Source organism: Salmo salar, unplaced genomic scaffold (genome assembly GCF_965601325.2).
Source record: "Salmo salar unplaced genomic scaffold, fSalSal1 ptg000152l, whole genome shotgun sequence".
In the NCBI taxonomy this organism is placed as follows: Eukaryota; Metazoa; Chordata; class Actinopteri; order Salmoniformes; family Salmonidae; genus Salmo; species Salmo salar.
Window position 1 is genome coordinate 1030554 of NW_027675323.1, and position 26947 is coordinate 1057500.

Sequence of the window (26947 nt, forward strand, 5' to 3'; positions counted from 1 at the left end):
TAATTCGTAACATCATACTACATTGAACAAAAATATAAACTCAACATGTAAAGTGTTGGTCCCATGTTTCATGAGCTGAAATAAAATATCCCAGAAATGTTCCATACGCACAAAAAGCTTATTTCTCTCACATTTTGTTTACATCCTTGTTAGTGAGCATTTCTCTTTTGCTAAGATAATCCATCCACCTGACAGGTGTGGCATATCAAGAAGCTGAATAAACAGCATGATCATTACACAGGTGCACCTTGTGCTGGGGGACAATAAAGGGCCACTCTAAAATGTGCAGTTTTGTCACACAACACAATGCCACAGATGTCTCAAGTTTTGAGGGACCGTGCAATTGGCATGCTGACTGCAAGAATGTCCACCAAAGCTGTTGCCAGATAATTTAATGTTAATTTCTCTACCAGAAGCCACCTCCAACGTTGCTTTAAAGAATTTGGCAGTACGACCAACCGGCCTCTCAACCGCAGACCACGTGTATGGCGTTGTGTGGGCGAGAGGTTTGCTGATGTCAACGTGTGAACATAGTGCCCCATGGTGGCGGTGGGGTTATGGTATGGGTAGGCATAAAATACAGACAACAAAAAAATGGCAATTTGAATGCACATAAATACCGTGACGAGATTCTGAGGCCCATAATGAGGCCAATATTGTTTTACGTATCTGTGACCAACAGATGCATATCTGTGTTCCCAGTCATGTGAAATCCATAGATTAGGGTCTAATGAATTTATTTAAATTGACTGATTTCCTTATATGAACTGTAACTCAGTAAAATCTTTGAAATTGTTGCACATTGCATTTATATTTTTGTTCAGTATAATTGAAGTGTCCCAGATTTCGTTTACTAAGTTACATCTACCCCCCAGTCCAGGTTGGTTATCTACTTTGAAGAGCTAGTCAAATAATTTTGTCAGACAGCTCTGCAACATACTTAGGCAGGCTTGCCTAGCTGAATAGGATGACTAAAGACAGTACAGTACAGGGTGCGCAGAGATAACTTTGTCTGGCTAGCTGCTACTGCCTGAGCAGAGATGAGATGATGACTTTAAGGAATTAAAAATAATAAAGCCATCAAATAAAACTAAGTAATATACACAACTGAAATATTGTATTATTTCATAGCAATTTCCTATTTTTCTATTGATGTCAACCCAATGTGGACCTGACAGAAATAATTGAATGTGAATGTTCACTGTTGTTGGCTTTAGAATTTCAATTAAAAAGCTCTAAAATCCTTTGAATGTCATTATTTCATAATGCATTTAATTTTGAAAAAAATTATCGTAAACAAAATAAAAAAACATAATTATTTTTTTATAATCGAACCCAAAACCGAATCGAGCTCAAAAAACACTTATCGCTCAGCACTAGTTCCATGTAGAACCCTCTGTGGAAATGGTTCTACATGGAACCTCAAAGTTTCTATCAGGAACCAAAAGTGTTCTACTTGGAACCAAAAAAGGTTAGTCAAATGGTTCTCTTATGGGGACAGATAGCACCTTTTTTATGAGTGTAGAGAGCGCACAAGACATAGGGCATATAAGTCGCTTGGAGTGGTGAGAGACAGAAGGGGGAGGGAAAGTGTGGGGGAAAGAGACTGGGAGAGAGAAGCTGCTCTGTGTGGACTGTAGCTTGCAGCTGTAATTGTGGAAGAGCGAGAAAGCGTGCTCATGTGAGAGAGACTCAGAGACTACTAGAGAGAGAGAGAGAGAAAGCAAAAGAGGTTGAGAGAGAGTGAGAGAGAGACAGACAGATAGCGAAGGCTGAAACACAGAGAGTGAAGTAAATAAAGAATGCAAGAAAGACAGTACAGTGACGCAGTGCTTCTCTGTCTACTGTAGGTGTACGAATTCTGTGGAGGCAGCGTGATACAAGGACTATACATTTCCTGTCTCCTATCAGCCGGATTTACTCCGAAAAGGGCATCAATGACCATTGGACCATATACTTCTCCACAATATTGCAGGCACTAAAGGTGGACTTTTAACAAGTGCAGTGACAATGCAGGTGAGATTCTCTTGATAGTTTATATACTGTACATGTGTTCAACTGCATGTTGTACTGAAATTATAGTGTTTGGTTTGCTAGACTTGAAGTAAGCCTTTTTATTGAAATGAATCACTTGTGGTGCATGGCATTTCTATCTGTTTATAATCGGGAAAACTGAATATCTACTAGATGCCGAGTTATGTATATTTCATACGCTTGCAGACTGTATGTTATGTTTGCGGTAAAAAAATATTCAACAGCTTCTGTCTGAAGCCAGATGATGTGTCGACAGAGGCTGTGTTGTTTAGTTTAATTGTGGTAATGAGCTGTTACTATGCATTTACTTATAATCTGAGATATATTTGATATGGCTTCCAGGTAAAAAACAAAAAACAAAGATGTGCTTTGGAAAGTGAACTTTTATGATTGAGTGTAGAGAACAATGACGTTCTGTGTCTCTGTATCGCTCTTCTCATACCGTACACACAGATACAGTCACACTCACAATATGTGTTGCTTTGTTCACTAAGTCCTGTGCTGCTGGCTCTCCCTAGCTGCAGACAGCAGGACAGTTGATGGAGTGACGTGCTCTGGGTGGGGTGCCTGTTCATTAGATGAGTGTGATTGAGACCACAGTATATTGACAGGGAGTAGAACGATGAGACTACTGTACATGGTTAACAAACACAACAAAGATCAACAGAGCAAGCGAGGAGTCACCTATAGATCTACGGATAGCTGGATTCAGGAATAAAGCGCCATGTAATTGTTAAAATATACTTAAGTATTAAAAGTACAAGTATAAATCATTTCACATTCCTTATAGAGTGGAGTTGGTATCGCAGTTGAGAAAATACTTTCAGACAAAAAGCTAAAAAGCGACTGCCCCTAAAAACCAACGACTCCCTTTGAAAACGGGCGATGTGGCATCAGAAACATTAATTATAGTGTAAAAATGTACTACAAAGTGTAGCTAAACAGAATAACTTTGGTCATACCCAGTCAGCACATGACGTCCAAGGACGTCGAATTATGGTCGATTTCAGGTCTGTCTGTTGTGGCCACTATTTCACCCTAAAATAATCATCCCAAATTGGGCTGTGTATAACTATGTAAATGTCTCTCGGACCAGGTGACTTTTATCAATATAGACTCTAAAAAGTAAAGGTTCCTGGAGTATCCTTTAGGGGTTCTTCAAATTGGAACTGTGGGGGAACCCCTAAAAGTTATTTGAAGAACATTTTGTGGGAACTCCTATAAGTTCTTCGAAGAACCCCTTATCATGGTTCCTCAAAGAACCTTTTGGGGTTCATTTTTTTAACTCCCAGCAAACCAGACAGCACCATTTTTTTATTGCCTTTTTTTTTTTTACAGATAGCCAGGGGCACACTCCAACACTCGAACATCATTTAAAAACAACGCATTTGTGATTAGTGAGTCTGCCAGAGTTAGAAGGGATGACCAGGGATGTTCTCTTGATAAGTGTGTGAATTTGACCTTTTTCCTGTCTTGCTAAGCATTCGAAACATAACAAGTACTTCTGGGTGTCAGGGAAAATGTATGGAGTAAAAAGTACATTATTTTCTTTAGGAAGGTAGCAAAGTAAAAGTAAAAGTTGTCAAATATAAATAGTAAAGTACAGATACCCCCCAGAAAATGACTTAAGTAGTACTTTAAAGTATTTTTACTTGAGTACTTTACACCACTGGTTATGTGTCATTATATAAGAGCATTAAATATTGCAAGTTGAGCTTCCACCTCCCATTATGGCCTGTAGAGTAAATTGCTGCTCTTAGTTGAGCTAATTAGTCATGGTGATTGGTCTATAGGCATGGTTCATGATGAACAAAACAATGCAGCCTCTCTGTCCATGTTGGATTCATTAGCTTCATTCAGCCTGTTGCACACACACATACGTCTGCGTGCGAGGATTGCATGGAGAGAAAAAAAAAACGTTGAATGTGCCGTGAAGGTTAAGGGCTCCATTATTTTGTGTGCATTATATTAAACATGTGAGGCCTGTCACTTAGGCTGGTCCTGCTGGGCCATACCGATAGTTCCCATGGCACTCATCCTCGATGTTAATCAACAACAACAAAAAATGGACTCTGGTTTGTGAGGTGAACTAACCTTCCTACTTGGCTTGCAGAGACAAGGTGCTGTCAATTTAACCTTTTATTTTGACTAGGCAAGTCAGTTAAGAACAAATTCTTATTTACAATGACAGCCTACCAGGGAACAGTGGGTTAACTGCCTTATTTAGGGCAGAATGACAGATTTTTTACCTTGTCAGCTCAGGGATTCGATCCAACAACCTTTCGGTTACTGGCCCAATGCGCTAACCACTAGGCACTAGGCTACCTGACACCCCAAATAAACTGGATGTAATTAGCTTGAAGAATACTGTCAGTCCCTGGAGAACCCTTGATCTGTGTCCCTAACGTAAGATGAAGTGGGAGTGCTGCTGCCTGAGGAGCTGCAGCTGCAGTCAATATTAACTGGGCTGGGCTATTTTTACCCCATTTTGTTTTTCCACTGAATTGGTCTTTTAACCCAAATATATATGAATTCTAGTCAATGGACACAATAAGCAAAAATGTGTGAGATGTTTGAAATGATTCCCTTTGTTTTGGGCAATGATAACTAGGACTGTAAATGTAGGAGAATTGTGAATTGTTTTCACTCAGTCGGATTCACAATGTTATTTTACGCATTTCCACATTCACATTTTTTTATTGAGTTTTCTTGCTTTCTGCTCACTGCAGCCAGTGTAAAAATCCATGGTCTTGTTGCGCTGATCTGTCAGTGTTCCCTCCAATTGACTTTTTCTTGCTAGATGTCTGTCTCTCTTGATATCTTCATGCACACCAGTCAAGGGGATATTGTGTAGGAGATTGAAAGGCAAAGGTATGTAGTTGTCAGCTGAAACCAAAATCTGGTTCTGAACATTGGGTACTCTTGGACTATTCGTTTCAAAGACAAGCATAAAAATGTTACGCAATAACAAGATTTAGAAGGAACATCTTACCTCATACAAAAGGTACCTCTGAAATATGGACTATTTGATTACATACAGTCAAGTCCCAAATTATTGGCACCCTTGAGAAAGATGAGCAAAAAATACTATATAAAATATATAATACAAATACTACTAATTCTACAGTATTTGAATGCAAAAAAAGGGAAAATTATATTATTTTATACTAATGCAAGTGCTCAGAGCAAGAGATTTTGTTAAACAAGTAATACAAAAATTATCAAAATGATTGGCACCCCTGTTTTTAATACTCTAGCATCCTCCCCTTGCGAGGATAACAACACAGCCTTAAACACTTTTTTAATGATGATTGGAGAACACATTGGGATGGATCTTAGACCACTCCTCCATACAGAATATTTCCAGATCCTTGATATCCTTCGTCTGCGTTTATGGACTGCCCTCTTCAATTCAAACCACAGGTTTTCAATGGGGATCAAATCCTGAGACGGCCATTCAAAATGTTTATTTTGTGGTCAATTAACCATTTCTTTGTGGATTTTGATGTGTGCTTGGGGTTATTGTCTTGCTAAAAGATCCACTTGCGGCAAAGTTTCAAGATCCCTCCCAAATGTGTTCTCCAACCTCATAAAACATTTTCGAAAAAAAGCTCAGTGTCGTTATACCTGTATTGAAAACTGGGGATTCAGGAGAAAGATATGATCCCTTATTGATGTCACCTGTTAAATCCACTTCCATCCGTGTAGATGAAAGAGAGGAGACAGGTTAAAGAAGGTTTTTTAAGCCTTGAGACAATTGAGACATGTACTGTGTATGTGTGCCATTCAGAAGGTAAATGGGCAAGACAAAAGGACATCCAGCCAACTTGACACAACTGTGGGAAGCATTTGAGTCAACATGGGCCAGCATCCCTGTGGAATGCTTTCGACACCTTGTAGAGTCCATGCTCCAACGCATTGAGGTTGTTCTGAGGGCAAAAGGGAGCGGGGGGATCCAACAACTGAAAAAACACATTTTGCCCCAGGGATCCGTGGAAGTTTAGAGGGTGTAATACAATACAATGTAATATTATTAATCTACAATGTTTGTTATTAAACCTTGGGCAACATGAGCCTATTGGTATCCACAGTACTCCACCTATTATACATTTTCCATCTCAATACTTCAATACTATATTTTTTTTACATAAATGCACTGTAATTTAAAGTAATTGTCCAGTGAAAATCAAACTTTTAAAAGTTAATGTTCTGTTAACTCATACCCAAATAATTTTGACTATACTCGTATTTGTGGCCGAAGCATTAATTGGAGAAAAAATACTTTAAAAAAGCCACCTCAAACTTGTATCTCAAACAGACCGTTTCAAAAATGCTTTTTAAATGAGATTTAAACATAATCGGTTCAAGGACATACATCTGGTGTATTAGAAGCATTTATTGGTACCATGATTGACTTTCTATTTATTTATTTCACTATTATGGGGGATCCTGTTTTCTGCTAACAATGCCTGCAGTGGTGCGGTCGGCCGTGAACTTCCATGGCTTCAATGAGAGGTGGCAGTCTGTCACGTCTGCTCTCGCTCCTCCCCTCCGGTGTTTGACGTCGCCGGTATACTAACCGCCGGTCCTGGGATCCATCATTACGAGCACCTGCACGTTGTCATGAGGCAAACCTGGACTCCATTACCTTACTTATTACCACCCCTATATCTGGCCCTCCCTTAGGTTCCTTCCCCAGTCAGTATTGATCCTGTGTACATGCAAAGACGCTACTGTTATGTTGTCTCGTTTGTTGTTTTATTAAACGTTTCACCTGCTTCTCAACTCACAGCGTCTTCGTTACACAGTCGTTTTCTCTCTGCCTCATGACAACATGTGTAGAACTGCAGGATATTAGCGTTATAGTTGCAACAAGAAACATTTCTCTGCCCCATGACAACATGTGTAGAACTGCAGGATATTAGCGTTATAGTTGCAACAAGAAACATTTCTCTGCCCCATGACAACATGTGTAGAACTGCAGGATATTAGCGTTATAGTTGCAACAAGAAACATTTCTCTGCCCCATGACAACATGTGTAGAACTGCAGGATATTAGCGTTATAGTTGCAACAAGAAACATTTCTCTGCCCCATGACAACATGTGTAGAACTGCAGGATATTAGCGTTATAGTTGCAACAAGAAACATTTCTCTGCCCCATGACAACATGTGTAGAACTGCAGGATATTAGCGTTATAGTTGCAACAAGAAACATTTCTCTGCCTCATGACAACATGTGTAGAACTGCAGGATATTAGCGTTATAGTTGCAACAAGAAACATTTCTCTGCCTCATGACAACATGTGTAGAACTGCAGGATATTAGCGTTATAGTTGCAACAAGAAACATTTCTCTGCCCCATGACAAAATGTGTAGAATGCAGGAAATTAGCAAGTTTTTTTCCCTCCAAGAGGCAGACCTTTAAAATGTTCATTCCCAGGGCCCGAGACTTGGTTTGTCCGGCCTTGCACACGAAATCATGGTAAAACTCCTTGTATGATATTTTTTTTATCTCACTCGAGTTGTGTTCTGATTATGAGGGGGTCACTGATGAATTTGCTATCACAAAAAAGTTTGAGAACCCCTGGGCTAGTGGTTAGGGAAGGGTTAGCTAACATGCTAAGTATCCTAACCATCCTTTTTAATTTTCACATGTAGCGAGCGAAGTGTTCGTGTTGTCCAACCAACATGCATAGTAGCTGAGTCAGACAATATAGTTTTCATGTTTCATAATTATCCTATTTCTCAGTGACACTTTTTTTGCACTATGTTTGAAGGCTGTCAGCTTCTTCTCAGGAGGAGAATCACTTAGCCTTTCAACTAATTTTCAAATGATAGGATGCCTATTTAAAAACACTTTTTCAACATTTCAAGATAGCAGTTAGTTCAGTTTGATCTTATTAAAGACAGCTGTATCATTTTTTTATTCATTTTGACATATTGTTTGGGACCACTTTTTTTGCTCTGTTTGAAGGCTGTCAGCTTCTTCTCAGGAAGAGAATCCCTTAGCCTTTCAACTAATTTTGGGTTAGTTCGACTAATTTTGGGTTAGTTCTCTCAAGAAGAACTAACCCACCCGGTGTATCCAGTATAAACTAACGGTGTACCCCCGGTGTATTCAGTATAAACTAAAGTTGTACACCCGGTGTATCCAGTATAAACTAAATGGTGTACACCCTGTGTATCCAGTATAAACTAACGGTGTACACCCGGTGTATCCAGTATAAACTAACGGTGTACACCCGGTGTATCCAGTATAAACTAAAGTTGTACACCCGGTGTATCCAGAATAAACTAACGGTGTACACCAGGTGTATCCAGTATAAACTAACGGTGTACACCAGGTGTATCCAGTATAAACTAACGGTGTACACCAGGTGTATCCAGTATAAACTAACGGTGTACACCCGAAGCTTCCAGTCTGTTATTCGAACTCAATCAGCATGACAGAGTGATCTCCAGCCTTGTCCTCGTCAACACTCACACCTGTTAACGAGAGAATCACTGACATGCTGGTCCTTTTGTGGCAGGGCTGAAATGCAGTGGAACGTTTTTTGGGGGGGGATTCAGTTAATTTGCATAACCCCCTCCTACTGCAGTACATCCAGGAGGAGGTAGGATTACACTACCCACAACCCCCTCCTACTGCAGTACAAACAGGAGGAGGTAGGACTACACTACCCACAACCCCCTCCTACTGCAGTACGTACAGGAGGAGGTAGGACTACACTACCCACAACCCCCTCCTACTGCAGTACATACAGGAGGTAGGACTACACTACCCACAACCCCCTCCTACTGCAGTATCTACAGGAGGAGGTAGGACTACACTACCCACAACCCCTCCTACTGCAGTACATACAGGAGGAGGTAGGACTACACTACCCACAACCCCCTCCTACTGCAGTACATCCAGGAGGAGGTAGGATTACACTACCCACAACCCCCTCCTACTGCAGTATGTACAGGAGGAGGTAGGACTACACTACCCACAACCCCCTCCTACTGCAGTACATACAGGAGGAGGTAGGACTACACTACCCACAACCACAGTTCCCTAAAGGCAGGGTTGGGTAGGTTAGTACCCCGTTAGAGGGTTGGGTAGGTTAGTACCCCGTTAGAGGGTTGGGTAGGTTAGTACCCCGTTAGAGGGTTGGGTAGGTTAGTACCCCGTTAGAGGGTTGGGTAGGTTAGTACCCTGTTAGAGGGTTGGGTAGGTTAGTACCCCGTTAGAGGGTTGGGTAGGTTAGTACCCCGTTAGAGGGTTGGGTAGGTTAGTACCCTGTTAGTTAGAGGGTTGGGTAGGTTAGTACCCTGTTAGTTAGAGGGTTGGGTAGGTTAGTACCCTGTTAGAGGGTTGGGTAGGTTAGTACCCTGTTAGTTAGAGGGTTGGGTAGGTTAGTACCCTGTTAGGGGGTTGGGTAGGTTAGTACCCTGTTAGGGGGTTGGGTAGGTTAGTACCCCGTTAGAGGGTTGGGTAGGTTAGTACCCCGTTAGAGGGTTGGGTAGGTTAGTACCCCGTTAGAGGGTTGGGTAGGTTAGTACCCCGTTAGAGGGTTGGGTAGGTTAGTACCCCGTTAGAGGGTTGGGTAGGTTAGTACCCCGTTAGAGGGTTGGGTAGGTTAGTGCCCCGTTAGAGGGTTGGGTAGGTTAGTACCCCGTTAGGGGGTTGGGTAGGTTAGTACCCCGTTAGAGGGTTGGGTAGGTTAGTACCCCGTTAGAGGGTTGGGTAGGTTAGTACCCCGTTAGAGGGTTGGGTAGGTTAGTACCCCGTTAGAGGGTTGGGTAGGTTAGTACCCCGTTAGAGGGTTGGGTAGGTTAGTACCCCGTTAGAGGGTTGGGTAGGTTAGTACCCCGTTAGAGGGTTGGGTAGGTTAGTACCCCGTTAGAGGGTTGGGTAGGTTAGTACCCCGTTAGAGGGTTGGGTAGATTAGTACCCCGTTAGAGGGTTGGTGGGTTAGTACCCCGTTAGAGGGTTGGGTAGGTTAGTACCCCGTTAGAGGGTTGGGTAGGTTAGTACCCCGTTAGAGGGTTGGGTAGGTTAGTACCCCGTTAGAGGGTTGGGTAGGTTAGTACCCCGTTAGAGGGTTGGGTAGGTTAGTACCCCGTTAGAGGGTTGGGTAGGTTAGTACCCCGTTAGAGGGTTGGGTAGGTTAGTACCCCGTTAGAGGGTTGGGTAGGTTAGTACCCCGTTAGAGGGTTGGGTAGGTTAGTACCCCGTTAGAGGGTTGGGTAGGTTAGTACCCCGTTAGAGGGTTGGGTAGGTTAGTACCCCGTTAGAGGGTTGGGTAGGTTAGTACCCCGTTAGAGGGTTGGGTAGGTTAGTACCCCGTTAGAGGGTTGGGTAGGTTAGTACCCCGTTAGAGGGTTGGGTAGGTTAGTACCCCGTTAGAGGGTTGGGTAGGTTAGTACCCCGTTAGAGGGTTGGGTAGGTTAGTACCCCGTTAGAGGGTTGGGTAGGTTAGTACCCCGTTAGAGGGTTGGGTAGGTTAGTACCCCGTTAGAGGGTTGGGTAGGTTAGTACCCCGTTAGAGGGTTGGGTAGGTTAGTACCCCGTTAGAGGGTTGGGTAGGTTAGTACCCCGTTAGAGGGTTGGGTAGGTTAGTACCCTGTTAGAGGGTTGGGTAGGTTAGTACCCTGTTAGAGGGTTGGGTAGGTTAGTACCCCGTTAGAGGGTTGGGTAGGTTAGTACCCCGTTAGAGGGTTGGGTAGGTTAGTACCCCGTTAGAGGGTTGGGTAGGTTAGTACCCCATTAGAGGGTTGGGTAGGTTAGTACCCCGTTAGAGGGTTGGGTAGGTTAGTACCCCGTTAGATGGTTGGGTAGGTTAGTACCCCGTTAGAGGGTTGGGTAGGTTAGTACCCCGTTAGAGGGTTGGGTAGGTTAGTACCCCGTTAGAGGGTTGGGTAGGTTAGTACCCCGTTAGAGGGTTGGGTAGGTTAGTACCCCGTTAGAGGGTTGGGTAGGTTAGTACCCCGTTAGAGGGTTGGGTAGGTTAGTACCCCGTTAGATGGTTGGGTAGGTTAGTACCCCGTTAGAGGGTTGGGTAGGTTAGTACCCCGTTAGAGGGTTGGGTAGGTTAGTACCCCGTTAGATGGTTGGGTAGGTTAGTACCCTGTTAGAGGGTTGGGTAGGTTAGTACCCTGTTAGAGGGTTGGGTGGGTTAGTACCCCGTTAGAGGGTTGGGTAGGTTAGTACCCCGTTAGAGGGTTGGGTAGGTTAGTACCCCGTTAGAGGGTTGGGTAGGTTAGTACCCTGTCCTCAGAACCTTTACCATAATCTATCAGTCTCTGTGTGTGTGTGTGTGTGTGTGTGTGTGTGTGTGTGTGTGTGTGTGTGTGTGTGTCAGGATGACATCATCGATGATGCGGTGGGTTTCGTGGCGGCAGCGGAGATGCTGAGGGAGAGGGGGGCGGGGACGATCATCGCCGTGGCAACGCACGCCATCCTGTCCGCGGACGCTCCCAGGATCCTCCAGGAGTCAGTCATTAGTCAGAGAGGAGAGGAGGTACCCCCTGTATATAACCTCATTACTACCCGGTACCCCCTGTATATAGCCTCATTACTACCTGGTACCCCCTGTATATAGCCTCATTACTACCCGGTACCCCCTGTATATAGCCTCATTACTACCCGGTACCCCCTGTATATAGCCTCATTACTACCCGGTACCCCCTGTATATAACCTCATTACTACCCGGTACCCCCTGTATATAGCCTCATTACTACCCGGTACCCCCTGTATATAGCCTCATTACTACCCGGTACCCCCTGTATATAGCCTCATTACTACCTGGTACCCCCTGTATATAGCCTCATTACTACCCGGTACCCCCTGTATATAACCTCATTACTACCTGGTACCCCCTGTATATAGCCTCATTACTACCCGGTACCCCCTGTATATAGCCTCATTACTACCTGGTACCCCCTGTATATAACCTCATTACTACCCGGTACCCCCTGTATATAGCCTCATTACTACCTGGTACCCCCTGTATATAGCCTCATTACTACCTGGTACCCCCTGTATATAGCCTCATTACTACCCGGTACCCCCTGTATATAGCCTCATTACTACCCGGTACCCCCTGTATATAGCCTCATTACTACCCGGTACCCCCTGTATATAGCCTCATTACTACCTGGTACCCCCTGTATATAGCCTCATTACTACCTGGTACCCCCTGTATATAGCCTCATTACTACCTGGTACCCCCTGTATATAGCCTCATTACTACCTGGTACCCCCTGTATATAGCCTCATTACTACCTGGTACCCCCTGTATATAGCCTCATTACTACCTGGTACCCCCTGTATATAGCCTCATTACTACCTGGTACCCCCTGTATATAGCCTCATTACTACCTGGTACCCCCTGTATATAGCCTCATTACTACCTGGTACCCCCTGTATATAGCCTCATTACTACCTGGTACCCCCTGTATATAGCCTCATTACTACCTGGTACCCCCTGTATATAGCCTCATTACTACCTGGTACCCCCTGTATATAGCCTCATTACTACCTGGTACCCCCTGTATATGTGACAGGTTACAGGAAATACTCATAGCCTGTTATACATTAAAAAGTATTAGTAAGTTCATAGTATGTGAGGATCTTAAAACATCTAAGGTTAAAAATATCATGCATTCTGTATTAGTTGATAGAGATGGATAACATTCATATAATTGTGTTAAAAAGTAAAAAATCCATCAAGCGTACAAAAGGTAAGAATTGTAAAAGGAATGTGTAAACCGTTATATTGATTACTTTATTTTGTGGTGCCAAATTGAAGGGGAAAAGTGTTAATCTGTGATCTACTAAATGCTCTTTAATCTATGAGCCTGAGATCGATTGCTCTGGTCTCCAGCCAAGTTCGCGGGGAAATCGCGGTCTTTTCCTCATTACAGTAAAAGTTCTCAGTGAGGAAACAATACCGTATCACACTCGGGATTATTTCTCCCCTTTTCCAGGTACGTTATTGATGATAAAACAGAGTCATTTAAATGTAATAACTCGCTAACATGTCAAGAGTGTTTAAGCTGTGTCTTAGTAACATCTTGAGGAAGTTAGAGTTCAGTTTGCAGAGAGTAATATGAGCCCTGCTCGGTTGCAGCGAAGGCTTCGTACTGAGAGTAGCTGCCATTTTATGTTGATCGTCAATGAACATGTGCGTTGTTATTAAAACCTCTTGAGCATCTGATCCCGTTAGCGGGATCAAAATCCAGCGAAAAATCATATCGCCAATTAGCATTAAAAAATTATCATAATTTTTTACAAAAATAAAAAAAATATATTTTTTTTTTTTATAGATACACCTCTCCTGAATCGACCCACGTCGTCCGATTTCAAAAAGGTTTTACAGGAAAAGCAAATCATTAGATTATATTAGATGAGTCCATCGTAAAAAGCAGCTTCATAGCCATTTTCCGACCAACCACTTCCATCACATATTATCAATAAACAGCTAAATGTAGCACTAACCTTTTACAAACTTCATCAGATGGCACCCCTAGGACATCATGTTATACAATGCATGCATTCTTTTGTTCAATAAAGGTCATATTTATATATAAAAACAGCATTTTACATCTCTGTCTGACGTTGACTACCTAATTTCCCCTCAAAAGCGTCCCGGTAAACAATGCTACGTTTCAATAAATTGCTATACTATAACGATTTTTTAAATGTATATTGTCAATCTAACATTTATAGATGAATATCTCTTGAGAACACCCGTCATACCAGATTTTAAATTAACTTTACTGGGTAATCACACTTTGCGATAAAAGGAGATGCGATACTCAGAAAATCAGCTAATATACAGTGCTCGGCGCCATCTTGGACGCAACAGTATGAACCATCTCATCTTCAATAATATTGTCAATAATCGCCTACCTTTAGTTGTCTTCATCAGAAAGCATCCCAGGTCCACAACAGATGTATTTTCGGTCAAAAAGTCCATACTTCACGTTCCATTAGCCTGATGTTGGTAGCGCGTCCTATGGCTCTCTCCAAACGCAGCTCTGCACTTCATACTGAAAGCAATCCTCGCGCATGTAGGTTCGTTCAAACATGTCAAACGTTGTATAAAATAAATGTTCAGGGCCTCTAACACCAAGAGAGCCAATAAGATTCGAGGGGGATGATTTCATTGCCTTTAAAACCGTTTCCAAAGGTGGGGGCAGACATGGCCGCCGGCGTCATAATGGTGATGGCCCATCCCCTGTGACCAATTTCAAACTCCTGTCATTCACTGAGTTTTGACTCTATAAGGCTCAAACCACTGTGAAAGGACTGGCGACATCTAGTGGAAGCAATAGGAAGTGCCAAAATATTCCTAAACCCCTGTGTTTTTCAATGGGATAGGTTTAAAGTCAATACAACACATCAGGTATCCACTTCCTGTCAGAAAATGTCTCAGGGTTTTGCCTGCCAAATGAGTTCTGTTATACTCACAGACACCATTCAAACAGTTTTAGAAACTTTAGAGTGTTTTCTATCCATATATAATAAGTATATGCATGCCCTATCTTCTGAGTTTGATTAGTAGGCCGTTGAAAATGGGAACGATTTTTTTTCAAAATGCGCTGTGGCGCCCCCTATCCTAGGGTATCCTCAAGAGGTTTTAATAAGATATTTTGCGGTGTTATTTGTATAATGGTTTTTCAAACACTTTATTGACTGTTGATAAATTGAGTTATGGTTTACTGAGTTAAAGCTTTGTGCTTGACAGTTATATTGAAATGAGTGTATGTTTCAGTGAATTACAGTGTATACTGTTGTGACTTGAATAAGCCTTGTACCCTACAACACTAGCTCTTTCCTGTAGATCTGTTGTTTTGTAAAATGTGTTACTTTGGTAAAATGATTTGCAGTAAAAGTTCTCAGTGAGGAAATAATACCGTATCACTCTCGTGATTATTTCTCCCCTTTTTCAGGGGCCAAAGCCTCATTAGATATCGGTCGTCCAGAACAACTAGCCAAAGCCTCATTAGATATCGGTCGTCCAGGACAACTAGCCAAAGCCTCATTAGATATCGGTCGTCCAGAACAACTAGCCAAAGCCTCATTAGATATCGGTCGTCCAGAACAACTAGCCAAAGCCTCATTAGATATCGGTCGTCCAGAACAACTAGCCAAAGCCTCATTAGATATCGGTCGTCCAGAACAACTAGCCAAAGCCTCATTAGATATCGGTCGTCCAGAACAACTAGCCAAAGCCTCATTAGATATCGGTCGTCCAGAACAACTAGCCAAAGCCTCATTAGATATCGGTCGTCCAAAGGAAGTCTGTAGACGGGAGTGTTTATGCGTCTATACAGAACAACTGGCGTAATTTCCCGGACTATTAAGCGCACCTGAATATAAGCCGAACCCACTGAATTTAAAAAAAAAGTATTATTTTGAACATAAATAAGTCGCACATGTCTATAAGCCGCAGGTGCCTACCGGTACATTGAAACAAATTAACTTTACACAGGCTTTAACGAAACACGGCTTGTACCAAAAATAAATAGGCTTTAATGAAACAAAACTACAAAATGAGGATGTGATTTGCTCGGGTTTCCCAAAAACATGATTTGCTGGTTGGGGTAAGTTTCTCAAAAGCATGTGAAATCACAAAAAAAAAAGTGTCTGGACCCTTACTATGAAATTCAACTTACATAAATAAAATAGATTTAGTTGTAAAAAAAAAGAATAACTTCTCCTGTAAGGCAGTGTTATTAAAATGGAGGTGAAATGTCTTTAAAAAGTGGGTGTTAACGAAATGTCTGTGTGGCACTCTTCCCCCTCCCACTACACTTTCTCCCTCCCCTCCCAGGATGTGAAGTTAAAGAACATGGGTTCTTGGCCCAGCGTTCTCAGTCCACCCCCGCCTCCGCTGTCCGCTCCTCTAGCGACAGCTTCGAACAGGTCCGTCGCGTCGCCCGAGAGAAGGAGAGAGAGAAACAGCTAAAAGCACAGGCCAGGAGAGAGCAGGAGAAACTACGGTAAGAGGGAAGGATGGAGGGAGGGAAAGGGAGGAGGAGGAGGAGAGGGAGAAGACCTCTCAGCCGAGGTAGAAACTATGGTGAGAAAAAAGGGAAGGATGGATAAAGGGAGAAGCTCATTCTAGCACCCCATCTAAGCTCATCCCCCTCTGACACTCCACTTTCTCTTCTCCAGTAGCCTTGACGACGAGGACTCTGTGGACCAGCAGAGGGAGCTGGCGAGACGCCGCGAGCAGGAAAGGAGGAGGAGAGAGGTGGTAATACTTTATAGCAGTAATACTACTATAATACTAACATGTTATACTAGTATAGTAGGAGAGAGGCGGTAATACTACTATAATACTAACATGTTATACTAGTATAGCAGGAGAGAGGCGGTAATACTTTATAGCAGTAATACTACTATAATACTAACATGTTATACTAGTATAGCAGGAGAGAGTTGGTAATACTTTATAGCAGTAATACTACTATAATACTAACATGTTATACTAGTATAGTAGGAGAGAGGTGGTAATACTTTATAGCAGTTATACTACTATAATACTAACATGTTATACTAGTATAGCAGTAATACTACTATAATACTAACATGATATACTGGTATAGCAGGAGAGAGGCGGTAATACTTTATAGCAGTTATACTACTATAATACTAACATAATATACTGGTTTAGCAGGAGAGAGGTGGTAATACTTTATAGCAGTTATACTACTATAATACTAACATGTTATACTAGTATAGCAGGAGAGAGGTGGTAATACTTTATAGCAGTTATACTACTATAATACTAACATAATATACTTTTCTAGCAGAAGAGAGGTGGTAATACTTTATAGCAGTTATACTACTATAATACTAACATAAAATACTAGTTTACCAGAAGAGAGGTGGTAATACTTTATAGCAGTTATACTACTATAATACTATCATGTTATACTAGTATAGCAGTAATACTACTATAATACTAACATGATATACTGGTATAGCAGGAGAGATGAGGAGAGAATCATCATAAAGATACATATTAATATATGTATATTCTTGTTATATTATGTATATTCAGTTATATTACAATAATACAGAGGAGAGGTAGTTTAGCTGAGAAGAGATGGGAAAGATTAACACTGCATCTAATTCCTCTCTCTCTCGCTCTGTCTCTCATCCCCCTCTCTCTACAGATGGCGGACACCATTGACATCAACTTCCAGAGCGACTTGATGGTCATCTTTGAAGAGAACCTTTTCTGAGAGAGAGATTGAGAAAGGAGGAGAGGGAGAGAAAGAGATATGAACTCTACCTTATCCCACCATGGCTGGGATTTCACACACAACACCCTCCCTCCCTCTGATTAGAGACCCCAGACCAGGATGTGAGCTCCAGAGACTTGAAGGAGACTGAGGTGAGGTACAGTAATACGGAGTAGCCCTCCCTCCCTCCCTCTGATTAGAGACCCCAGACCAGGATGTGAGCTCCAGAGACTTGAAGGAGACTGAGGTGAGGTACAGTAATAAGGAGTAGCCCTCCCTCCCTCCCTCTGATTAGAGACCCCAGACCAGGATGTGAGCTCCAGAGACTTGAAGGAGACTGAGGTGAGGTACAGTAATAAGGAGATGCCCTCCCTCCCTCCCTCTGATTAGAGACCCCAGACCAGGATGTGAGCTCCAGAGACTTGAAGGAGACTGAGGTGAGGTACAGTAATAAGGAGTAGCCCTCCCTCCCTCCCTCTGATTAGAGACCCCAGACCAGGATGTGAGCTCCAGAGACTTGAAGGAGACTGAGGTGAGGTACAGTAATAAGGAGTAGCCCTCCCTCCCTCTGATTAGAGACCCCAGACCAGGATGTGAGCTCCAGAGACTTGAAGGAGACTGAGGTGAGGTACAGTAATAAGGAGATGCCCTCCCTCCCTCTGATTAGAGACCCCAGACCAGGATGTGAGCTCCAGAGACTTGAAGGAGACTGAGGTGAGGTACAGTAATAAGGAGATGCCCTCCCTCCCTCCCTCTGATTAGAGACCCCAGACCAGGATGTGAGCTCCAGAGACTTGAAGGAGACTGAGGTGAGGTACAGTAATAAGGAGATGCCCTCCCTCCCTTTGATTAGAGACCCCAGACCAGGATGTGAGCTCCAGAGACTTGAAGGAGACTGAGGTGAGGTACAGTAATAAGGAGATGCCCTCCCTCCCTCCCTCTGATTAGAGACCCCAGACCAGGATGTGAGCTCCAGAGACTTGAAGGAGACTGAGGTGAGGTACAGTAATAAGGAGATGCCCTCCCTCCCTCTGATTAGAGACCCCAGACCAGGATGTGAGCTCCAGAGACTTGAAGGAGACTGAGGTGAGGTACAGTAATAAGGAGTAGCCCTCCCTCCCTCCCTCTGATTAGAGACCCCAGACCAGGATGTGAGCTCCAGAGACTTGAAGGAGACTGAGGTGAGGTACAGTAATAAGGAGTAGCCCTCCCTCCCTCCCTCTGATTAGAGACCCCAGACCAGGATGTGAGCTCCAGAGACTTGAAGGAGACTGAGGTGAGGTACAGTAATAAGGAGTAGCCCTCCCTCCCTCTGATTAGAGACCCCAGACCAGGATGTGAGCTCCAGAGACTTGAAGGAGACTGAGGTGAGGTACAGTAATAAGGAGTAGCCCTCCCTCCCTCCCTCTGATTAGAGACCCCAGACCAGGATGTGAGCTCCAGAGACTTGAAGGAGACTGAGGTGAGGTACAGTAATAAGGAGTAGCCCTCCCTCCCTCCCTCTGATTAGAGACCCCAGACCAGGATGTGAGCTCCAGAGACTTGAAGGAGACTGAGGTGAGGTACAGTAATAAGGAGTAGCCCTCCCTCCCTCCCTCTGATTAGAGACCCCAGACCAGGATGTGAGCTCCAGAGACTTGAAGGAGACTGAGGTGAGGTACAGTAATAAGGAGTAGCCCTCCCTCCCTCCCTCTGATTAGAGACCCCAGACCAGGATGTGAGCTCCAGAGACTTGAAGGAGACTGAGGTGAGGTACAGTAATAAGGAGTAGCCCTCCCTCCCTCCCTCTGATTAGAGACCCCAGACCAGGATGTGAGCTCCAGAGACTTGAAGGAGACTGAGGTGAGGTACAGTAATAAGGAGTAGCCCTCCCTCCCTCTGATTAGAGACCCCAGACCAGGATGTGAGCTCCAGAGACTTGAAGGAGACTGAGGTGAGGTACAGTAATAAGGAGATGCCCTCCCTCCCTCCCTCTGATTAGAGACCCCAGACCAGGATGTGAGCTCCAGAGACTTGAAGGAGACTGAGGTGAGGTACAGTAATAAGGAGTAGCCCTCCCTCCCTCTGATTAGAGACCCCAGACCAGGATGTGAGCTCCAGAGACTTGAAGGAGACTGAGGTGAGGTACAGTAATAAGGAGTAGCCCTCCCTCCCTCCCTCTGATTAGAGACCCCAGACCAGGATGTGAGCTCCAGAGACTTGAAGGAGACTGAGGTGAGGTACAGTAATAAGGAGTAGCCCTCCCTCCCTCTGATTAGAGACCCCAGACCAGGATGTGAGCTCCAGAGACTTGAAGGAGACTGAGGTGAGGTACAGTAATAAGGAGTAGCCCTCCCTCCCTCCCTCTGATTAGAGACCCCAGACCAGGATGTGAGCTCCAGAGACTTGAAGGAGACTGAGGTGAGGTACAGTAATAAGGAGATGCCCTCCCTCCCTCTGATTAGAGACCCCAGACCAGGATGTGAGCTCCAGAGACTTGAAGGAGACTGAGGTGAGGTACAGTAATAAGGAGTAGCCCTCCCTCCCTCTGATTAGAGACCCCAGACCAGGATGTGAGCTCCAGAGACTTGAAGGAGACTGAGGTGAGGTACAGTAATAAGGAGTAGCCCTCCCTCCCTCTGATTAGAGACCCCAGACCAGGATGTGAGCTCCAGAGACTTGAAGGAGACTGAGGTGAGGTACAGTAATAAGGAGTAGCCCTCCCTCCCTCCGTCTGATTAGAGACCCCAGACCAGGATGTGAGCTCCAGAGACTTGAAGGAGACTGAGGTGAGGTACAGTAATAAGGAGTAGCCCTCCCTCCCTCCCTCTGATTAGAGACCCCAGACCAGGATGTGAGCTCCAGAGACTTGAAGGAGACTGAGGTGAGGTACAGTAATAAGGAGATGCCCTCCCTCCCTCTGATTAGAGACCCCAGACCAGGATGTGAGCTCCAGAGACTTGAAGGAGACTGAGGTGAGGTACAGTAATAAGGAGTAGCCCTCCCTCCCTCCCTCTGATTAGAGACCCCAGACCAGGATGTGAGCTCCAGAGACTTGAAGGAGACTGAGGTGAGGTACAGTAATAAGGAGTAGCCCTCCCTCCCTCCCTCTGATTAGAGACCCCAGACCAGGATGTGAGCTCCAGAGACTTGAAGGAGACTGAGGTGAGGTACAGTAATAAGGAGTAGCCCTCCCTCCCTCCCTCTGATTAGAGACCCCAGACCAGGATGTGAGCTCCAGAGACTTGAAGGAGACTGAGGTGAGGTACAGTAATAAGGAGATGCCCTCCCTCCCTCCCTCTGATTAGAGACCCCAGACCAGGATGTGAGCTCCAGAGACTTGAAGGAGACTGAGGTGAGGTACAGTAATAAGGAGATGCCCTCCCTCCCTCTGATTAGAGACCCCAGACCAGGATGTGAGCTCCAGAGACTTGAAGGAGACTGAGGTGAGGTACAGTAATAAGGAGTAGCCCTCCCTCCCTCCCTCTGATTAGAGCCCCCGACCAGGATGTGAGCTCCAGAGACTTGAAGGAGACTGAGGTGAGGTACAGTAATAAGGAGTAGCCCTCCCTCCCTCCCTCTGATTAGAGACCCCAGACCAGGATGTGAGCTCCAGAGACTTGAAGGAGACTGAGGTGAGGTACAGTAATAAGGAGTAGCCCTCCCTCCCTCCCTCTGATTAGAGACCCCAGACCAGGATGTGAGCTCCAGAGACTTGAAGGAGACTGAGGTGAGGTACAGTAATAAGGAGTAGCCCTCCCTCCCTCTGATTAGAGACCCCAGACCAGGATGTGAGCTCCAGAGACTTGAAGGAGACTGAGGTGAGGTACAGTAATAAGGAGATGCCCTCCCTCCCTCCCTCTGATTAGAGACCCCAGACCAGGATGTGAGCTCCAGAGACTTGAAGGAGACTGAGGTGAGGTACAGTAATAAGGAGTAGCCCTCCCTCCCTCTGATTAGAGACCCCAGACCAGGATGTGAGCTCCAGAGACTTGAAGGAGACTGAGGTGAGGTACAGTAATAAGGAGTAGCCCTCCCTCCCTCCCTCTGATTAGAGACCCCAGACCAGGATGTGAGCTCCAGAGACTTGAAGGAGACTGAGGTGAGGTACAGTAATAAGGAGTAGCCCTCCCTCCCTCTGATTAGAGACCCCAGACCAGGATGTGAGCTCCAGAGACTTGAAGGAGACTGAGGTGAGGTACAGTAATAAGGAGTAGCCCTCCCTCCCTCCCTCTGATTAGAGACCCCAGACCAGGATGTGAGCTCCAGAGACTTGAAGGAGACTGAGGTGAGGTACAGTAATAAGGAGATGCCCTCCCTCCCTCTGATTAGAGACCCCAGACCAGGATGTGAGCTCCAGAGACTTGAAGGAGACTGAGGTGAGGTACAGTAATAAGGAGTAGCCCTCCCTCCCTCCCTCTGATTAGAGACCCCAGACCAGGATGTGAGCTCCAGAGACTTGAAGGAGACTGAGGTGAGGTACAGTAATAAGGAGTAGCCCTCCCTCCCTCTGATTAGAGACCCCAGACCAGGATGTGAGCTCCAGAGACTTGAAGGAGACTGAGGTGAGGTACAGTAATAAGGAGTAGCCCTCCCTCCCTCCCTCTGATTAGAGACCCCAGACCAGGATGTGAGCTCCAGAGACTTGAAGGAGACTGAGGTGAGGTACAGTAATAAGGAGTAGCCCTCCCTCCCTCCCTCTGATTAGAGACCCCAGACCAGGATGTGAGCTCCAGAGACTTGAAGGAGACTGAGGTGAGGTACAGTAATAAGGAGTAGCCCTCCCTCCCTCCCTCTGATTAGAGACCCCAGACCAGGATGTGAGCTCCAGAGACTTGAAGGAGACTGAGGTGAGGTACAGTAATAAGGAGATGCCCTCCCTCCCTCCCTCTGATTAGAGACCCCAGACCAGGATGTGAGCTCCAGAGACTTGAAGGAGACTGAGGTGAGGTACAGTAATAAGGAGATGCCCTCCCTCCCTCCCTCTGATTAGAGACCCCAGACCAGGATGTGAGCTCCAGAGACTTGAAGGAGACTGAGGTGAGGTACAGTAATAAGGAGATGCCCTCCCTCCCTCCCTCTGATTAGAGACTCCAGACCAGGATGTGAGCTCCAGAGACTTGAAGGAGACTGAGGTGAGGTACAGTAATAAGGAGTAGCCCTCCCTCCCTCCCTCTGATTAGAGACCCCAGACCAGGATGTGAGCTCCAGAGACTTGAAGGAGACTGAGGTGAGGTACAGTAATAAGGAGATGCCCTCCCTCCCTCTGATTAGAGACCCCAGACCAGGATGTGAGCTCCAGAGACTTGAAGGAGACTGAGGTGAGGTACAGTAATAAGGAGATGCCCTCCCTCCCTCTGATTAGAGACCCCAGACCAGGATGTGAGCTCCAGAGACTTGAAGGAGACTGAGGTGAGGTACAGTAATAAGGAGATGCCCTCCCTCCCTCCCTCTGATTAGAGACCCCAGACCAGGATGTGAGCTCCAGAGACTTGAAGGAGACTGAGGTGAGGTACAGTAATAAGGAGATGCCCTCCCTCCCTCCCTCTGATTAGAGACCCCAGACCAGGATGTGAGCTCCAGAGACTTGAAGGAGACTGAGGTGAGGTACAGTAATAAGGAGATGCCCTCCCTCCCTCTGATTAGAGACCCCAGACCAGGATGTGAGCTCCAGAGACTTGAAGGAGACTGAGGTGAGGTACAGTAATAAGGAGTAGCCCTCCCTCCCTCTGATTAGAGACCCCAGACCAGGATGTGAGCTCCAGAGACTTGAAGGAGACTGAGGTGAGGTACAGTAATAAGGAGTAGCCCTCCCTCCCTCCCTCTGATTAGAGACCCCAGACCAGGATGTGAGCTCCAGAGACTTGAAGGAGACTGAGGTGAGGTACAGTAATAAGGAGATGCCCTCCCTCCCTCCCTCTGATTAGAGACCCCAGACCAGGATGTGAGCTCCAGAGACTTGAAGGAGACTGAGGTGAGGTACAGTAATAAGGAGATGCCCTCCCTCCCTCTGATTAGAGACCCCAGACCAGGATGTGAGCTCCAGAGACTTGAAGGAGACTGAGGTGAGGTACAGTAATAAGGAGATGCCCTCCCTCCCTCTGATTAGAGACCCCAGACCAGGATGTGAGCTCCAGAGACTTGAAGGAGACTGAGGTGAGGTACAGTAATAAGGAGTAGCCCTCCCTCCCTCCCTCTGATTAGAGACCCCAGACCAGGATGTGAGCTCCAGAGACTTGAAGGAGACTGAGGTGAGGTACAGTAATAAGGAGATGCCCTCCCTCCCTCTGATTAGAGACCCCAGACCAGGATGTGAGCTCCAGAGACTTGAAGGAGACTGAGGTGAGGTACAGTAATAAGGAGATGCCCTCCCTCCCTCTGATTAGAGACCCCAGACCAGGATGTGAGCTCCAGAGACTTGAAGGAGACTGAGGTGAGGTACAGTAATAAGGAGTAGCCCTCCCTCCCTCTGATTAGAGACCCCAGACCAGGATGTGAGCTCCAGAGACTTGAAGGAGACTGAGGTGAGGTACAGTAATAAGGAGTAGCCCTCCCTCCCTCCCTCTGATTAGAGACCCCAGACCAGGATGTGAGCTCCAGAGACTTGAAGGAGACTGAGGTGAGGTACAGTAATAAGGAGATGCCCTCCCTCCCTCTGATTAGAGACCCCAGACCAGGATGTGAGCTCCAGAGACTTGAAGGAGACTGAGGTGAGGTACAGTAATAAGGAGTAGCCCTCCCTCCCTCCCTCTGATTAGAGACCCCAGACCAGGATGTGAGCTCCAGAGACTTGAAGGAGACTGAGGTGAGGTACAGTAATAAGGAGTAGCCCTCCCTCCCTCCCTCTGATTAGAGACCCCAGACCAGGATGTGAGCTCCAGAGACTTGAAGGAGACTGAGGTGAGGTACAGTAATAAGGAGATGCCCTCCCTCCCTCTGATTAGAGACCCCAGACCAGGATGTGAGCTCCAGAGACTTGAAGGAGACTGAGGTGAGGTACAGTAATAAGGAGATGCCCTCCCTCCCTCCCTCTGATTAGAGACCCCAGACCAGGATGTGAGCTCCAGAGACTTGAAGGAGACTGAGGTGAGGTACAGTAATAAGGAGATGCCCTCCCTCCCTCCCTCTGATTAGAGACCCCAGACCAGGATGTGAGCTCCAGAGACTTGAAGGAGACTGAGGTGAGGTACAGTAATAAGGAGTAGCCCTCCCTCCCTCCCTCTGATTAGAGACCCCAGACCAGGATGTGAGCTCCAGAGACTTGAAGGAGACTGAGGTGAGGTACAGTAATAAGGAGTAGCCCTCCCTCCCTCCCTCTGATTAGAGACCCCAGACCAGGATGTGAGCTCCAGAGACTTGAAGGAGACTGAGGTGAGGTACAGTAATAAGGAGATGCCCTCCCTCCCTCCCTCTGATTAGAGACCCCAGACCAGGATGTGAGCTCCAGAGACTTGAAGGAGACTGAGGTGAGGTACAGTAATAAGGAGTAGCCCTCCCTCCCTCCCTCTGATTAGAGACCCCAGACCAGGATGTGAGCTCCAGAGACTTGAAGGAGACTGAGGTGAGGTACAGTAATAAGGAGATGCCCTCCCTCCCTCTGATTAGAGACCCCAGACCAGGATGTGAGCTCCAGAGACTTGAAGGAGACTGAGGTGAGGTACAGTAATAAGGAGTAGCCCTCCCTCCCTCCCTCTGATTAGAGACCCCAGACCAGGATGTGAGCTCCAGAGACTTGAAGGAGACTGAGGTGAGGTACAGTAATAAGGAGTAGCCCTCCCTCCCTCCCTCTGATTAGAGACCCCAGACCAGGATGTGAGCTCCAGAGACTTGAAGGAGACTGAGGTGAGGTACAGTAATAAGGAGATGCCCTCCCTCCCTCTGATTAGAGACCCCAGACCAGGATGTGAGCTCCAGAGACTTGAAGGAGACTGAGGTGAGGTACAGTAATAAGGAGATGCCCTCCCTCCCTCTGATTAGAGACCCCAGACCAGGATGTGAGCTCCAGAGACTTGAAGGAGACTGAGGTGAGGTACAGTAATAAGGAGTAGCCCTCCCTCCCTCCCTCTGATTAGAGACCCCAGACCAGGATGTGAGCTCCAGAGACTTGAAGGAGACTGAGGTGAGGTACAGTAATAAGGAGTAGCCCTCCCTCCCTCCCTCTGATTAGAGACCCCAGACCAGGATGTGAGCTCCAGAGACTTGAAGGAGACTGAGGTGAGGTACAGTAATAAGGAGATGCCCTCCCTCCCTCCCTCTGATTAGAGACCCCAGACCAGGATGTGAGCTCCAGAGACTTGAAGGAGACTGAGGTGAGGTACAGTAATAAGGAGTAGCCCTCCCTCCCTCCCTCTGATTAGAGACCCCAGACCAGGATGTGAGCTCCAGAGACTTGAAGGAGACTGAGGTGAGGTACAGTAATAAGGAGTAGCCCTCCCTCCCTCTGATTAGAGACCCCAGACCAGGATGTGAGCTCCAGAGACTTGAAGGAGACTGAGGTGAGGTACAGTAATAAGGAGTAGCCCTCCCTCCCTCTGATTAGAGACCCCAGACCAGGATGTGAGCTCCAGAGACTTGAAGGAGACTGAGGTGAGGTACAGTAATAAGGAGTAGCCCTCCCTCCCTCTGATTAGAGACCCCAGACCAGGATGTGAGCTCCAGAGACTTGAAGGAGACTGAGGTGAGGTACAGTAATAAGGAGAAGCCCCCCCCCCCCCCCTTAGCGGTGGGGACCGGGAGTACAACTTCCACTTTTTGCAATTTCAGATGCGTTTTTTGTGTCTAACTGCCCGTTTATCGTTGATGATTGGTTGTTGCCGTGGGCAATGGTGAAACCGGATACCTATGGATAAACAGATATTTGAACTCCTCTTGTATTCTGAAATGAAACCGGAGGGAGGAGGGGAGGACTGAGAACTATTACCTGAACATAAAGAATAAAAAGAGGGTTTAATGGAGAAAGAAGATGTGAACACCTTCTAACGTGCGAGAGGGAGGGCCGGGCGAACGAGAGGATGGACAGACTTCTTTCTCTTTGATTCATTTCTCTCTTAATCTAGAATTTTTCTCTCCCTGTTTTTTGATGTTGGGTTTTATTAAGCGGGGTGGGTGAGGAGATGGGGGAGGGAGAAGTGGGCCGGCTGTGTGTGTTACCATGTTTACGTCCCAAAAGGGCACCCTATTCCCTTCATATAGTGCACTACTTGTGTCCAGGGCCCATGGGGATCTGATCAAAAGTGGTGCGCTATTTACATTTACATTTAAGTCATTTAGCAGACGCTCTTATCCAGAGCGACTTACAAAATGGTGCATTCACCTTATGATATCCAGTGGAACAATATATATATATTAGCTATATAGGCACCCTACTCCCTATAGCTATATAGGGAGTAGGGTGCCATTTGGGACTTATCCTCTGAGATGGGTTCAGTTTCTCTCCGGACAGCAAGATGAACACCGGGGTCACACCCCAGCACTATAAAGAAGCACCCTTCCTTCCTTCCTTCCTTCTTTCCTTCTTACTCTCCTTGTTCTTTGTGACATCACTGACTTGACACAACTTGAAAGTGTAAAAGCTTGAACTCCATTTTTTCAGTCATGTCTGATTCATTGATTATTTCAAGAAAGGAGGCAGAGAGGGAAGAAAGGAGGCAGAGAGGGAGGGAAGGAAGGAGGGAACGAGGGGAAA

At 45.8% G+C, this 26947-nt stretch overlaps 1 long non-coding RNA gene across 2 annotated transcripts; it reads left to right on the top strand.

Moving 5' to 3' along the window:
• Positions 1–12883: 12883 nt before the first annotated feature.
• Positions 12884–18952, top strand: LOC145867009 (uncharacterized). 2 transcript variants are annotated; one of them, XR_014383190.1, is made up of 4 exons: positions 12884–13011; positions 15864–16032; positions 16208–16289; positions 17215–18952. It is a non-coding gene; the product is annotated as an uncharacterized LOC145867009 (long non-coding RNA). The 2 variants fall into 2 exon arrangements; XR_014383189.1 differs by having other exon boundaries at positions 16208–16286; positions 17215–18950.
• Positions 18953–26947: the final 7995 nt, after the last annotated feature.